Raw genomic sequence first — 15,692 nt, 5'->3', positions numbered from 1 at the left:
ACTTATGCAATCCTGTAGGTGAGCCAACATGGAATGTAAGTGAAACATGCTACAACGTACTAATGAGGTCCCCTCGGGTGTCTCTAAGGGGTGCGCCGCACCCTCCCCGGCCCCATGGGTTATAGGTTCTTATTTCGGCCTCCAGCTTGGCCTCAGCCCGGTCCCTCTCCACCTTCTCCAGCCTCCGGCACTCCCGCTTCTCCTGGATCTGCAGGGATTCAAGGTTATGAAGGAATATGGTGAGGAATACTGACTCCCCTGGAACCACATGTACCAGAGGTCTGAGGATAGACTCAGCGTACACATTGACATCATCATGAACATGAGACTGACTTTCAACTTGTGGCGCAAATTGAATAATTCATCTTTTGTGAATAAAGATTTTCAGAATTAATACATTCATTGCATTTGGTGTATTTTGGTGCTGCATCCCAACAGATAGAGGTGCGGGGGGGGGGGTCACCTGCTGTTCCAGTTCCTCCTGGTAAGTTGGTGCCCTCCTTTCCACAGGCTCCACCATTCCCAGTCTGGTGGTCCTGCTCTCTCTAAAGGGAGGTCCACCCTCCTCAGCCCAGGGACCCCTGCTCTCGGCCAGGTGGTGCCCCCAGTGCACCCCTGTCTGCTGGTTAGCAAACATACTCCTGGATTTCTCAGTGGTCTGGACATGATCAAAACCTGCAAAGATCAAATATATTACAACCATGTGTATTCCATGCACGTTAATGTATGTTGTCTGCAATGTGCCAGCTGGTGCAGTGACTGTCTACCTGAGACTGTGTTGATGGGCGGCAGTCTGTCCTCTCTCAGGATGGGCCTGGTGACTGTGGCTTTTTTCTGAGAGGTCTCAGGGTTCAGCCAAGCTTCCTCATTCTGCTTGTGCATCTGCTTCAGGTCAGCTAGACAGGCAAATCATAAGAAGTTTATGATTTCTTATGAACAGTTTAAAATGTGGTAGAACAGTTTAAAATGTGTCCCTCTACAAAGTGACTATATCAAATCATGTTATTTGTATAGCCCTTTTTTACAAACAATGTCACAGAGGGTTACACAGATCAGATGACCCCCGAGGACCCCCTCGAAAACGAGATGCTGCATCTCAAGGGGTTATCCTCCAAACAATAAATAAAAAAACTTGTGAAAAAAAAAAGATGAGCACCTATATATATGTGGGGATAAGCCTGTATCTCTCATCAATTTAACACAGATCCACTTATGCGATCCTGAAAGGTGACCCAACAATGAAGGTAAGTGAAACATGCTACAACGTACTAATGAGGTTCCCTCGGGTGTCTCTGAGGGGTGCGCCGCACCCTCCCCGGCCCCATGGGTTATAGTTTCTTATTTCGGCCTCCATCTTGGCCTCAGCCCGGTCCCTCTCCACCTTCTCCAGCCTCCGGAGCTCCTGCTTCTCCTGGATCTGCAGGGATTCAAGGTTATGAAGGAATATGGTGAGGAATACTGACTCCCCTGGAACCACATGTACCAGAGGTTTGAGGATAGACTCAGCGTACACATTGACATCATCATGAACATGAGACTGACTTTCACTGGGTGAGACGGTCTAAATGGGATGAATTAAACTAACTTACAAATGATGTTAAAAGTCAATATAGATCTACAACTTTTATCATTTATCTGACCAAAACGTTCACTCCTCCATTCTCTGTACCCTTCATGTCAAAACATGACATGCCCACCATCATTGCTCTACTTGTTTCAAACATAGACTAAGGTAAAACACAGAATCTCAACTCAAAATTGATAAAGAAAATTCCATGTATCATAGTTCAGTCCATGTTTTGGTGAGTTTATACCTTCAATACCAATCACTTATCTATGAGCAGAATCAATAATATTTATAGTATTTTGTGTATTTTAGTACAGTATCCCAACTCATAGGGGGGGGGGGGGGGGGGGGGGTCACCTGCTGTTCTAGTTCCTCTTTGTACGTTGGTGCCCTCCTCTCCACCCTTCCCAGTCTGGTGGTCCTGCTCTCTCTAAAGGGAGGTCCACCCTCCTCAGCCCAGGGACCCCTGCCCTCGGCCGGGTGGTGGCCCATGTACACCCCTCTCCAGCCCTCAGTCAAGGTGGAGGGATCTCTTCTGAGGGAGGCACCGTACTCCTAGGGAAGAGAGAAAAGGCTTCATGCTATGAGCAGTGATCCATTTAAAAATACATTTACTCGCGACACATGAGGTGCAATTCACAAATCAGTATTCCTCTCACACCATTTTTAAAATAAAAGCCAGTCAGCTGTCTATACTCTACTGAATAAAGAGAAACTCACCCTTGTTTCCATGTAAGGACCATCTTGTTTGAAGTTAGGTTTAAGCTTCATCTTCAGACACTTTGGCCCTCTGTTGCTTGAGGAAGTTCTCAAGTTCAGTTTTCTCAATTTTGCAGATGTAAAATTGTGAACACTTCTGTGAACACAAGACAGTGTTTACCTACTAATATTAGTGGTACGCTTTAAGACGTTATCTCTGTACTGAGTTTCTGTTTGTGTCAGTCTTAGCTAATATCGGCTGCCAAAAAGCGTCAGGCGTGACATCATAATGCTTTGGAATGCCACGATGTGTCCGTTGCTATGTCAACTTCTGATTATGATGTCACGCCAGATGCTTCTTTGCATGGCAGTTCCCTAGTGTATTAACATAGGGTGACCAGATTCAAGTTTGTGGGATGGGGGGGACTCTACAGTCAGAGCTCGCGCAAGAAGGTGGAACGTAAGGGAGATACCCTTTCCAAAACTTATAAGGGCGTAATAGTTTGTGAAAGACCCAGAGAAACACAAATATCCGACGAGGCAAAATCTCTGACAATTTTGGAATCCCTGCCGGACACATTTTTTAGGTCTCGAAAAGAGGACATGTCCGGGTAAAAGAGGACGTCTGGTCACTTTAATTAACAGAATAATATCATCACAATGTCTAATATGTCGGCTAAGGGATAATATTATTAGGCTACAAAATAACAGACAGTGTGTGAATCGCGCATGGTCATTAACTTTCGTTCGTATGTTTAGTAAACATTTGTATCCCGCCTACACAATTCATAAATTATTTTTATAAGTGACATCGGAAAGTGACCAATACTAAGTAACATGATTAGATCAGTAACACTCCTGTAGCTGTAATTTATTTTGATGGTTATTATGAAGAATTTGATCTCAGTACATCTTACAATTCTTTGTCAAGAATGGTCTGAAATAAAAGCCTGTATATAACGTCAGTGTATTCCCTAAATGCTTTGAGCTGTGTGTGTCATCCAAAAATACTACAGTGGAACTATTTCTGTTGTCATGCTGTATTAATATTACACGGGGAAATCTGTCAATGGTTTAAGCAAAAGAATGACTTTGCTGGAAGGGAAATAATGGTAGAAATAAAAGTTGTGTCCAGTCAATCTTGAGTCTTATGTAATGAGTTTGTGTGACAAAGACAAGGTTCAGTAAGGCTACACCAACTAAATAAGTACCCACAGTGGACCTTTTTTTATTCAGTCCACTACGTTTTCAACTGAAACATACAAACGCAATTCACGTAAAATGGACATTCAAATGTAAATAATAGATGTCAAATTATGCAGGGCTAATGATGATGCTATACAAGCTAGTTTTAATTCCCTCAACAAGCAATTCATTTCCAGATGTGATAAGAGTTGCCATTTATTCTCCACTTGGGAATTTTTTATAATGATCTAATGGATTCGTAGAGGGTAAAGAAGGTTGCAGTCTAGAGGACACTACTCTCAGAAAGCCAACGAGAAAGAAAGAGGGGGGTGGGGTATTCTTATTTAGATCTTATTTACAGAAAATGGATAACTTCCCTAAACGCCAAGATGTTTTCCTATGTCACATTCTGTCCACAAGTCTGAGTTCGGTTGCACACAAAAAACATTGTACAGTGATCGGAACACGGAGTGATCGGAGTATCGTTCTCGTAAACAGTCAGCAATAGTCCCAGCTTTGTCACCACGGCCTCAATGTTGCTTCAGAGCCGGAAGTCTCCTGGTCCAGTTGTGGCGTTCACGCTCCCAGGCCCGCTCTGCTGACTCTGATTGGAGGATGTGTCACGGCCACGGTCTTGCCCCAGCTCTTCCCTCGTGTGTTTTCCATGCTCCCTAGTGTTTCCAGTCTTCCTGGAGGTCAGATTTTCTGTGTCTGTGCCTTGTCAAGTGTGAGGTTTTCAGCTTTCTCGTTTGTTGTAGTCAGTTCTCTCGTTGTCGTAGTTTCCCCTGTCTAGTTTGGTCCTTCTGTGTGTGTATATAGTTGCTTTTTGTAAGGATAGGCGCGCTCTACTTCCAAAATAAAGGCGATTTAGGGTGCGAGTGAAAAAGACTATTAACTTAAAGTAAAAAAACGCACTCTCAGGCTTGTCTCATTGCTTTTTTGTGAGCAGTTTATTTAACAGACGAGTTTCGGCCTAAGCCATCGTCAGTGTGTGTGATATAGTTGCTCCCTTTGACAGTCCTTGTCACGTTCTTGTGTCTTCATGTTTGTGTGTCAGTATTTCCCCATGTTCTTTGGGTCCACCCTCTTCGACCACACCTTGACAGGATGTAGTCATCTGGAAGTCTGATAGGCTCCCCGGAAGCCTCCATCCTAAGACACATAGAGAGATTTAGCGTCTCATACTTAATGACCAAACTCTGTTCTACTCTCCCCTAAACTTTGCAGTAGTGCCCCAGTAGTGGAGGGTGTTACCTGTCAAGTGAGTCCAGCTCCTCTCACTCTGAGCGCATCATCTGGCCCTTCACCCGTTTCTGCTCTCTGAGCAGCTTTTTACGGATTGCAGTCAACTTACAGAGCACTTCCCTGTTGTACTCTGGTAGGCAGCCTGACACACATACACACACAATCATCACATACCAGTTACAAATAATCTACAATGTGTTGGTTCCAGCTATATGGAACATTTCGTGTTTTTGTGTGTGAGTTACCTGCAGCTCCCAGCTCCTTCTTAACAGCTGGGACAGAGGGTGTCTGGGACTGGGGCACTGAAAGAGAGCCCTTCTAAAAGGTGTTTGTGGGGGGGGAGAGAGACATCAGTTTATACCCGTTTTCAGATGATGCTCTCGATAGTACGTTTATGGTTTATACAAGCGGTAACTTACAGACAGGGGGGTGGTGGGGCGTTTGCTGTCCATGCTGGGGGGACTGGGGGTGGACTGGGGGGTCCTGTGTCTCTTCTGGAGGGTGGGGATGGGGGGCGAGATCTCCCTTCGCACCTGCAGATAGACAGTAAGATGGGGATCATACTGATATTTCTGTTTGTTCAAATCTTTCTAATAAAGTTTTGTTGTCCTCTCACCTCTTGAATGCGCGCCTGTCTCTCTTTCTCATAGCGCATCCTCCCAGCAGCAATCTCCTCCTCCAGCTCTGTCTTCTTCTTCTCTACAAGACGGACCAGCTCCTTGTTTTTGGCCGTTTGCTGTTGCAGAAGAAGACCAAACTGTATTCTGCTGATAACAGCTGAGTCACAAAGAACACTCCTGAAAGAGAACACTCCTAAAAGGTGTCTGTGGGGGACAGAGACTGATATTTCTGTTTGTTCAAATCTTTCTAATAAAGTTTTGTGGTCCTCTCACCTGAATGCGCGCCTGTCTCTCTTTCTCATAGTGCATCCTCCCAGCAGCAATATCCTCCTCCTCCAGCTCTTTCTTCTCCACCGCTTTCTTCTTCTGCTCCTCTGCAAGATGGACCAGCTCCTTGTTTTTGTCCGTTTTCTGTTGCAAGAAGACCAAACTTTACTTAGCTAATAACAGCTGAGTCATAAGAATATGTTACACTCGCTTAAAATCTACCCTTACGTCAAGTGTTTCCACACCATAAAAATCCTGTTTCTACTATCAAGATTGTTTAGCATTGTTATTCAAGAGTGTGTGGTCCAAATAAGATAAGTTGTATACTGTATATTGCAAACGCATAAACATTAATTTCTGCCAAATCCCTCTTAGCCAATCAGTGCCCAGCTGACCTTCATCTCCTTGAGTCTTCGGATCTCCTGATTCTCGTCAAACTCCCTCTTGATTTGAGCCCTCTGCTCTGCCAGCCTCCTCTCCTCCTTCACCTCCTCCAGGCGTAGCTTCTCCCTCTCCTCTGCCTGCTTAAGGTGCTTCTCCTCAATCTGGGCAGGGCCCGAGAGGTAAACAGTTTGTTATACAACATCATGTACCTGTGTGTGTGTTTGTGTACAGTACACAACAACCTTCAAATCAATGGCTTGTTGCTACAAGACCCTACAGCCACAAGAGGCCAGGGTCTTGAAATGTAAACATAACACATCACAAACCATATCACACTGTACCTGTTGTTTTAGACAAAGCTTATACTTATCCAGTTCAGTGAGTTGATGAAGCGTTGGCTGGTTAGGAAACACATTTCCTCTGGCATACATGGAGGTCCGGACAGGGGCAAAACCTGCAAAGATGAAATAGAACAGCCATATGCATTGTGTGTACGTGTGTATTACATTCACGTGAAATTATTGGTTGTCTGCAATGTGCCAGCTGGTGCAGTGACTGGCTACCTGAGACTGTGTTGATGGGAGGCAGTCTGTCCTCTCTCTGGGTGGGCCTGGTGACTGTGGCTTTATTCTGAGAGGTCTCGGGGTTAAGCCAAGCTTCCTCATTCTGCCTGTGCATATGCTTCAGGTCAGCTAGTGAGAAAAAACATAGGACGTTTTTTATTTATAAAGTAAAACTTTTAACCACAGTAAAACCAGACCAGCAACCTTTTTACCCCACATGGTACTAATGTTAAAAATGTGGCCTTCTGCAATGTGAAAATATCAAATCTTATTTGTATATCCCTCTTTACAAACAATGTCACAGAGGGCTTCACAGATCAGATGAGCACCTATATATAGTGGGCATACGCCTGAAGCGTGAGCTACTTCATGGCAGTTAAAGCTACTCTAGTCCACCTTGTCCCAGAAACACTTCAGACAGAACTGTCTGATATCAATCTAACACAATCCACGTATAATATCCTGTAAGGTGAGCTAAAAGGGGATGCAAATGAAACGTACTAATAAGGTCCCCTCGGGTGTCTCTAAGGGGTGCGCCGCACCCTCCCCGGCCCCATGGGTTATAGGTTCTTATTTCGGCCTCCAGCTTGGCCTCAGCCCGGTCCCTCTCCACCTTCTCCAGCCTCCGGCACTCCTGCTTCTCCTGGATCTGCAGGGATTCAAGGTTATGAAGGAATATGGTGAGAAATACTGACTCCCCTGGAACCACATGTACCAGAGGTTTGAGGATAGACTCAGCGTACACATTGACATCATCATGAACATCAGACTGACTTTTAACTTGTGGCGCAAATTGAATAATTCATCTTTTGTGAATAAAGATTGTCAGAATTAATACATTCATTGCATTTGGTGTATTTTGGTGCTGTATCCCAACAGATAGAGGTCGTGGTGGTGGTGGTGGTGGGGGGGTCACCTGCTGTTCCAGTTCCTCCTGGTAAGTTGGTGCCCTCCTCTCCACAGGCTCCAGCCTGCTCTCTCTAAAGGGAGGTCCACCCTCCTCAGCCCAAGGACCCCTATCCTCGGCCAGGTGGTGCCCCCAGTGCGCCCCTGTCTGCTGGTTAGCAAACATACTCCTGGATTTCTCATTGGTCTGGACATGATCAAAACCTGCAAAGAATAAATATATTATAACCATGTGTATTCCATGCACGTTAATGTATGTGTTGTCTGCAATGTGCCAGCTGGTGCAGTGACTGTCTACCTGAGACTATGTTGACGGGAGGCAGTCTGTCTCCCTCTCTCAGGATGGGCCTGGTGACTGTGGCTTTTCTCTGAGAGGTCTCAGGGTTCAGCCAAGCTTCCTCATTCTGCTTGTGCATCTGCTTCAGGTCAGCTAGTCAGACAAAGTACAGTCAGACACTTCACACAGAAATATCTGCCATCAATTGAACTCCAATCAACTTATGCAATCCTGTAGGTGAGCCAACATGGAATGTAAGTGAAACATGCTACAACGTACTAATGAGGTCCCCTCGGGTGTCTCTAAGGGGTGCGCCGCACCCTCCCCGGCCCCATGGGTTATAGGTTCTTATTTCGGCCTCCAGCTTGGCCTCAGCCCGGTCCCTCTCCACCTTCTCCAGCCTCCGGCACTCCCGCTTCTCCTGGATCTGCAGGGATTCAAGGTTATGAAGGAATATGGTGAGGAATACTGACTCCCCTGGAACCACATGTACCAGAGGTCTGAGGATAGACTCAGCGTACACATTGACATCATCATGAACATGAGACTGACTTTCAACTTGTGGCGCAAATTGAATAATTCATCTTTTGTGAATAAAGATTTTCAGAATTAATACATTCATTGCATTTGGTGTATTTTGGTGCTGCATCCCAACAGATAGAGGTGCGGGGGGGGGGTCACCTGCTGTTCCAGTTCCTCCTGGTAAGTTGGTGCCCTCCTTTCCACAGGCTCCACCATTCCCAGTCTGGTGGTCCTGCTCTCTCTAAAGGGAGGTCCACCCTCCTCAGCCCAGGGACCCCTGCTCTCGGCCAGGTGGTGCCCCCAGTGCACCCCTGTCTGCTGGTTAGCAAACATACTCCTGGATTTCTCAGTGGTCTGGACATGATCAAAACCTGCAAAGATCAAATATATTACAACCATGTGTATTCCATGCACGTTAATGTATGTTGTCTGCAATGTGCCAGCTGGTGCAGTGACTGTCTACCTGAGACTGTGTTGATGGGCGGCAGTCTGTCCTCTCTCAGGATGGGCCTGGTGACTGTGGCTTTTTTCTGAGAGGTCTCAGGGTTCAGCCAAGCTTCCTCATTCTGCTTGTGCATCTGCTTCAGGTCAGCTAGACAGGCAAATCATAAGAAGTTTATGATTTCTTATGAACAGTTTAAAATGTGGTAGAACAGTTTAAAATGTGTCCCTCTACAAAGTGACTATATCAAATCATGTTATTTGTATAGCCCTTTTTTACAAACAATGTCACAGAGGGTTACACAGATCAGATGACCCCCGAGGACCCCCTCGAAAACGAGATGCTGCATCTCAAGGGGTTATCCTCCAAACAATAAATAAAAAAACTTGTGAAAAAAAAAAGATGAGCACCTATATATATGTGGGGATAAGCCTGTATCTCTCATCAATTTAACACAGATCCACTTATGCGATCCTGAAAGGTGACCCAACAATGAAGGTAAGTGAAACATGCTACAACGTACTAATGAGGTTCCCTCGGGTGTCTCTGAGGGGTGCGCCGCACCCTCCCCGGCCCCATGGGTTATAGTTTCTTATTTCGGCCTCCATCTTGGCCTCAGCCCGGTCCCTCTCCACCTTCTCCAGCCTCCGGAGCTCCTGCTTCTCCTGGATCTGCAGGGATTCAAGGTTATGAAGGAATATGGTGAGGAATACTGACTCCCCTGGAACCACATGTACCAGAGGTTTGAGGATAGACTCAGCGTACACATTGACATCATCATGAACATGAGACTGACTTTCACTGGGTGAGACGGTCTAAATGGGATGAATTAAACTAACTTACAAATGATGTTAAAAGTCAATATAGATCTACAACTTTTATCATTTATCTGACCAAAACGTTCACGCCTCCATTCTCTGTACCCTTCATGTCAAAACATGACATGCCCACCATCATTGCTCTACTTGTTTCAAACATAGACTAAGGTAAAACACAGAATCTCAACTCAAAGTTGATAAAGAAAATTCCATGTATCATAGTTCAGTCCATGTTTTGGTGAGTTTATACCTTCAATACCAATCACTTATCTATGAGCAGAATCAATAATATTTATAGTATTTTGTGTATTTTAGTACAGTATCCCAACTCATAGGGGGGGGGGGGGTCACCTGCTGTTCTAGTTCCTCTTTGTACGTTGGTGCCCTCCTCTCCACCCTTCCCAGTCTGGTGGTCCTGCTCTCTCTAAAGGGAGGTCCACCCTCCTCAGCCCAGGGACCCCTGCCCTCGGCCGGGTGGTGGCCCATGTACACCCCTCTCCAGCCCTCAGTCAAGGTGGAGGGATCTCTTCTGAGGGAGGCACCGTACTCCTAGGGAAGAGAGAAAAGGCTTCATGCTATGAGCAGTGATCCATTTAAAAATACATTTACTCGCGACACATGAGGTGCAATTCACAAATCAGTATTCCTCTCACACCATTTTTTAAATAAAAGCCAGTCAGCTGTCTATACTCTACTGAATAAAGAGAAACTCACCCTTGTTTCCATGTAAGGACCATCTTGTTTGAAGTTAGGTTTAAGCTTCATCTTCAGACACTTTGGCCCTCTGTTGCTTGAGGAAGTTCTCAAGTTCAGTTTTCTCAATTTTGCAGATGGAAAATTGTGAACACTTCTGTGAACACAAGACAGTGTTTACCTACTAATATTAGTGGTACGCTTTAAGACGTTATCTCTGTACTGAGTTTCTGTTTGTGTCAGTCTTAGCTAATATCGGCTGCCAAAAAGCGTCAGGCGTGACATCATAATGCTTTGGAATGCCACGATGTGTCCGTTGCTATGTCAACTTCTGATTATGATGTCACGCCAGATACTTCTTTGCATGGCAGTTCCCTAGTGTTACCCTATAGGGTGACCCCCTAGTCACCCTATTAACATAGGGTGACCAGATTCAAGTTTGTGGGATGGGGGGGAGGGGGGGGACTCTACAGTCAGAGCTTGCGCAAGAAGGTGGAACGTAAGAGAGATACCCTTCCCAAAACTTGTAAGGGCGTAATAGTTTGTGAAAGACCCAGAGAAACACAAATATCCGACGAGGCAAAATCTCTGACAATTTTGGAATCCCTGCCGGACGCATTTTTTAGGTCTCGAAAAGAGGACATGTCCGGGTAAAAGAGGACGCCTGGTCACATTAATTAACAGAATAATATCATCACAATGTCTAATATGTCGGCTAAGGGATAATATTATTAGGCTACAAAATAACAGACAGTGTGTGAATCGCGCATGGTCATTAACTTTCGTTCGTATGTTTAGTAAACATTTGTATCCCGCCTACACAATTCATAAATTATTTTTATAAGTGACATCGGAAAGTGATCAATACTAAGTAACATGATTAGATCAGTAACACTCCTGTAGCTGTAATTTATTTTGATGGTTATTATGAAGAATTTGATCTCAGTACATCTTACAATTCTTTGTCAAGAATGGTCTGAAATAAAAGCCTGTATATAACGTCAGTGTATTCCCTAAATGCTTTGAGCTGTGTGTGTCATCCAAAAATACTACAGTGGAACTATTTCTGTTGTCATGCTGTATTAATATTACAAGGGGAAATCTGTCAATGGTTTAAGCAAAAGAATGACTTTGCTGGAAGGGAAATAATGGTAGAAATAAAAGTTGTGTCCAGTCAATCTTGAGTCTTATGTAATGAGTTTGTGTGACAAAGACAAGGTTCAGTAAGGCTACACCAACTAAATAAGTACCCACAGTGGACCTTTTTTTATTCAGTCCACTACGTTTTCAACTGAAACATACAAACGCAATTCACGTAAAATGGACATTCAAATGTAAATTTAAATAATAGATGTCAAATTATGCAGGGCTAATGATGATGCTATACAAGCTAGTTTTAATTCCCTCAACAAGCAATTCATTTCCAGATGTGATAAGAGTTGCCATTTATTCTCCACTTGGGAATTTTTTATAATGATCTAATGGATTCGTAGAGGGTAAAGAAGGTTGCAGTCTAGAGGACACTACTCTCAGAAAGCCAACGAGAAAGAAAGAGGGGGGTGGGGTATTCTTATTTAGATCTTATTTACAGAAAATGGATAACTTCCCTAAACGCCAAGATGTTTTCCTATGTCACATTCTGTCCACAAGTCTGAGTTCGGTTGCACACAAAAAACATTGTACAGTGATCGGAACACGGAGTGATCGGAGTATCGTTCTCGTAAACAGTCAGCAATAGTCCCAGCTTTGTCACCACGGCCTCAATGTTGCTTCAGAGCCGGAAGTCTCCTGGTCCAGTTGTGGCGTTCACGCTCCCAGGCCCGCTCTGCTGACTCTGATTGGAGGATGTGTCACGGCCACGGTCTTGCCCCAGCTCTTCCCTCGTGTGTTTTCCATGCTCCCTAGTGTTTCCAGTCTTCCTGGAGGTCAGATTTTCTGTGTCTGTGCCTTGTCAAGTGTGAGGTTTTCAGCTTTCTCGTTTGTTGTAGTCAGTTCTCTCGTTGTCGTAGTTTCCCCTGTCTAGTTTGGTCCTTCTGTGTGTGTATATAGTTGCTTTTTGTAAGGATAGGCGCGCTCTACTTCCAAAATAAAGGCGATTTAGGGTGCGAGTGAAAAAGACTATTAACTTAAAGTAAAAAAACGCACTCTCAGGCTTGTCTCATTGCTTTTTTGTGAGCAGTTTATTTAACAGACGCGTTTCGGCCTAAGCCATCGTCAGTGTGTGTGATATAGTTGCTCCCTTTGACAGTCCTTGTCACGTTCTTGTGTCTTCATGTTTGTGTGTCAGTATTTCCCCATGTTCTTTGGGTCCACCCTCTTCGACCACACCTTGACAGGATGTAGTCATCTGGAAGTCTGATAGGCTCCCCGGAAGCCTCCATCCTAAGACACATAGAGAGATTTAGCGTCTCATACTTAATGACCAAACTCTGTTCTACTCTCCCCTAAACTTTGCAGTAGTGCCCCAGTAGTGGAGGGTGTTACCTGTCAAGTGAGTCCAGCTCCTCTCACTCTGAGCGCATCATCTGGCCCTTCACCCGTTTCTGCTCTCTGAGCAGCTTTTTACGGATTGCAGTCAACTTACAGAGCACTTCCCTGTTGTACTCTGGTAGGCAGCCTGACACACATACACACACAATCATCACATACCAGTTACAAATAATCTACAATGTGTTGGTTCCAGCTATATGGAACATTTCGTGTTTTTGTGTGTGAGTTACCTGCAGCTCCCAGCTCCTTCTTAACAGCTGGGACAGAGGGTGTCTGGGACTGGGGCACTGAAAGAGAGCCCTTCTAAAAGGTGTTTGTGGGGGGGGAGAGAGACATCAGTTTATACCCGTTTTCAGATGATGCTCTCGATAGTACGTTTATGGTTTATACAAGCGGTAACTTACAGACAGGGGGGTGGTGGGGCGTTTGCTGTCCATGCTGGGGGGACTGGGGGTGGACTGGGGGGTCCTGTGTCTCTTCTGGAGGGTGGGGATGGGGGGCGAGATCTCCCTTCGCACCTGCAGATAGACAGTAAGATGGGGATCATACTGATATTTCTGTTTGTTCAAATCTTTCTAATAAAGTTTTGTTGTCCTCTCACCTCTTGAATGCGCGCCTGTCTCTCTTTCTCATAGCGCATCCTCCCAGCAGCAATCTCCTCCTCCTCCAGCTCTGTCTTCTTCTTCTCTACAAGACGGACCAGCTCCTTGTTTTTGGCCGTTTGCTGTTGCAGAAGAAGACCACACTGTATTCTGCTGATAACAGCTGAGTCACAAAGAACACTCCTGAAAGAGAACACTCCTAAAAGGTGTCTGTGGGGGACAGAGACATCTGTTTCTACCTGTTTTCAGATGATGTTCTCCATAGTACGTTTATGGTTTATGCAAGCGGGTAACTTACAGACAGGGGGGTGGTGGGACGTTTACTGTCCATGCTGGGGGGACTGGGGGTGGACTGGGGGGCCCTGTGTCTCTTCTGGAGGGTGGGGATGGGGGGCGAGATCTCCCTTTGCACCTGCAGATAGACAGTAAGATGGGGATCATACTGATATTTCTGTTTGTTCAAATCTTTCTAATAAAGTTTTGTGGTCCTCTCACCTGAATGCGCGCCTGTCTCTCTTTCTCATAGTGCATCCTCCCAGCAGCAATCTCCTCCTCCTCCAGCTCTTTCTTCTCCACCGCTTTCTTCTTCTGCTCCTCTGCAAGATGGACCAGCTCCTTGTTTTTGTCCGTTTTCTGTTGCAAGAAGACCAAACTTTACTTAGCTAATAACAGCTGAGTCATAAGAATATGTTACACTCGCTTAAAATCTACCCTTACGTCAAGTGTTTCCACACCATAAAAATCCTGTTTCTACTATCAAGATTGTTTAGCATTGTTATTCAAGAGTGTGTGGTCCAAATAAGATAAGTTGTATACTGTATATTGCAAACGCATAAACATTAATTTCTGCCAAATCCCTCTTAGCCAATCAGTGCCCAGCTGACCTTCATCTCCTTGAGTCTTCGGATCTCCTGATTCTCGTCAAACTCCCTCTTGATTTGAGCCCTCTGCTCTGCCAGCCTCCTCTCCTCCTTCACCTCCTCCAGGCGTAGCTTCTCCCTCTCCTCTGCCTGCTTAAGGTGCTTCTCCTCAATCTGGGCAGGGCCCGAGAGGTAAACAGTTTGTTATACAACATCATGTACCTGTGTGTGTGTTTGTGTACAGTACACAACAACCTTCAAATCAATGGCTTGTTGCTACAAGACCCTACAGCCACAAGAGGCCAGGGTCTTGAAATGTAAACATAACACATCACAAACCATATCACACTGTACCTGTTGTTTTAGACAAAGCTTATACTTATCCAGTTCAGTGAGTTGATGAAGCGTTGGCTGGTTAGGAAACACATTTCCTCTGGCATACATGGAGGTCCGGACAGGGGCAAAACCTGCAAAGATGAAATAGAACAGCCATATGCATTGTGTGTACGTGTGTATTACATTCACGTGAAATTATTGGTTGTCTGCAATGTGCCAGCTGGTGCAGTGACTGGCTACCTGAGACTGTGTTGATGGGAGGCAGTCTGTCCTCTCTCTGGGTGGGCCTGGTGACTGTGGCTTTATTCTGAGAGGTCTCGGGGTTAAGCCAAGCTTCCTCATTCTGCCTGTGCATATGCTTCAGGTCAGCTAGTGAGAAAAAACATAGGACGTTTTTTATTTATAAAGTAAAACTTTTAACCACAGTAAAACCAGACCAGCAACCTTTTTACCCCACATGGTACTAATGTTAAAAATGTGGCCTTCTGCAATGTGAAAATATCAAATCTTATTTGTATATCCCTCTTTACAAACAATGTCACAGAGGGCTTCACAGATCAGATGAGCACCTATATATAGTGGGCATACGCCTGAAGCGTGAGCTACTTCATGGCAGTTAAAGCTACTCTAGTCCACCTTGTCCCAGAAACACTTCAGACAGAACTGTCTGATATCAATCTAACACAATCCACGTATAATATCCTGTAAGGTGAGCTAAAAGGGGATGCAAATGAAACGTACTAATAAGGTCCCCTCGGGTGTCTCTAAGGGGTGCGCCGCACCCTCCCCGGCCCCATGGGTTATAGGTTCTTATTTCGGCCTCCAGCTTGGCCTCAGGCCGGTCCCTCTCCACCTTCTCCAGCCTCCGGCACTCCTGCTTCTCCTGGATCTGCAGGGATTCAAGGTTATGAAGGAATATGGTGAGAAATACTGACTCCCCTGGAACCACATGTACCAGAGGTTTGAGGATAGACTCAGCGTACACATTGACATCATCATGAACATCAGACTGACTTTTAACTTGTGGCGCAAATTGAATAATTCATCTTTTGTGAATAAAGATTGTCAGAATTAATACATTCATTGCATTTGGTGTATTTTGGTGCTGTATCCCAACAGATAGAGGTCGTGGTGGTGGTGGTGGTGGGGGGGTCACCTGCTGTTCCAGTTCCTCCTGGTAAGTTGGTGCCCTCCTCTCCACAGGCTCCAGCCTGCT

Source organism: Osmerus eperlanus, chromosome 10 (genome assembly GCF_963692335.1).
Source record: "Osmerus eperlanus chromosome 10, fOsmEpe2.1, whole genome shotgun sequence".
Taxonomy (NCBI): Eukaryota; Metazoa; Chordata; class Actinopteri; order Osmeriformes; family Osmeridae; genus Osmerus; species Osmerus eperlanus.
The sequence above is the reverse complement of the archived record's forward strand: the minus strand, read 5'-3'. Positions refer to the sequence as shown.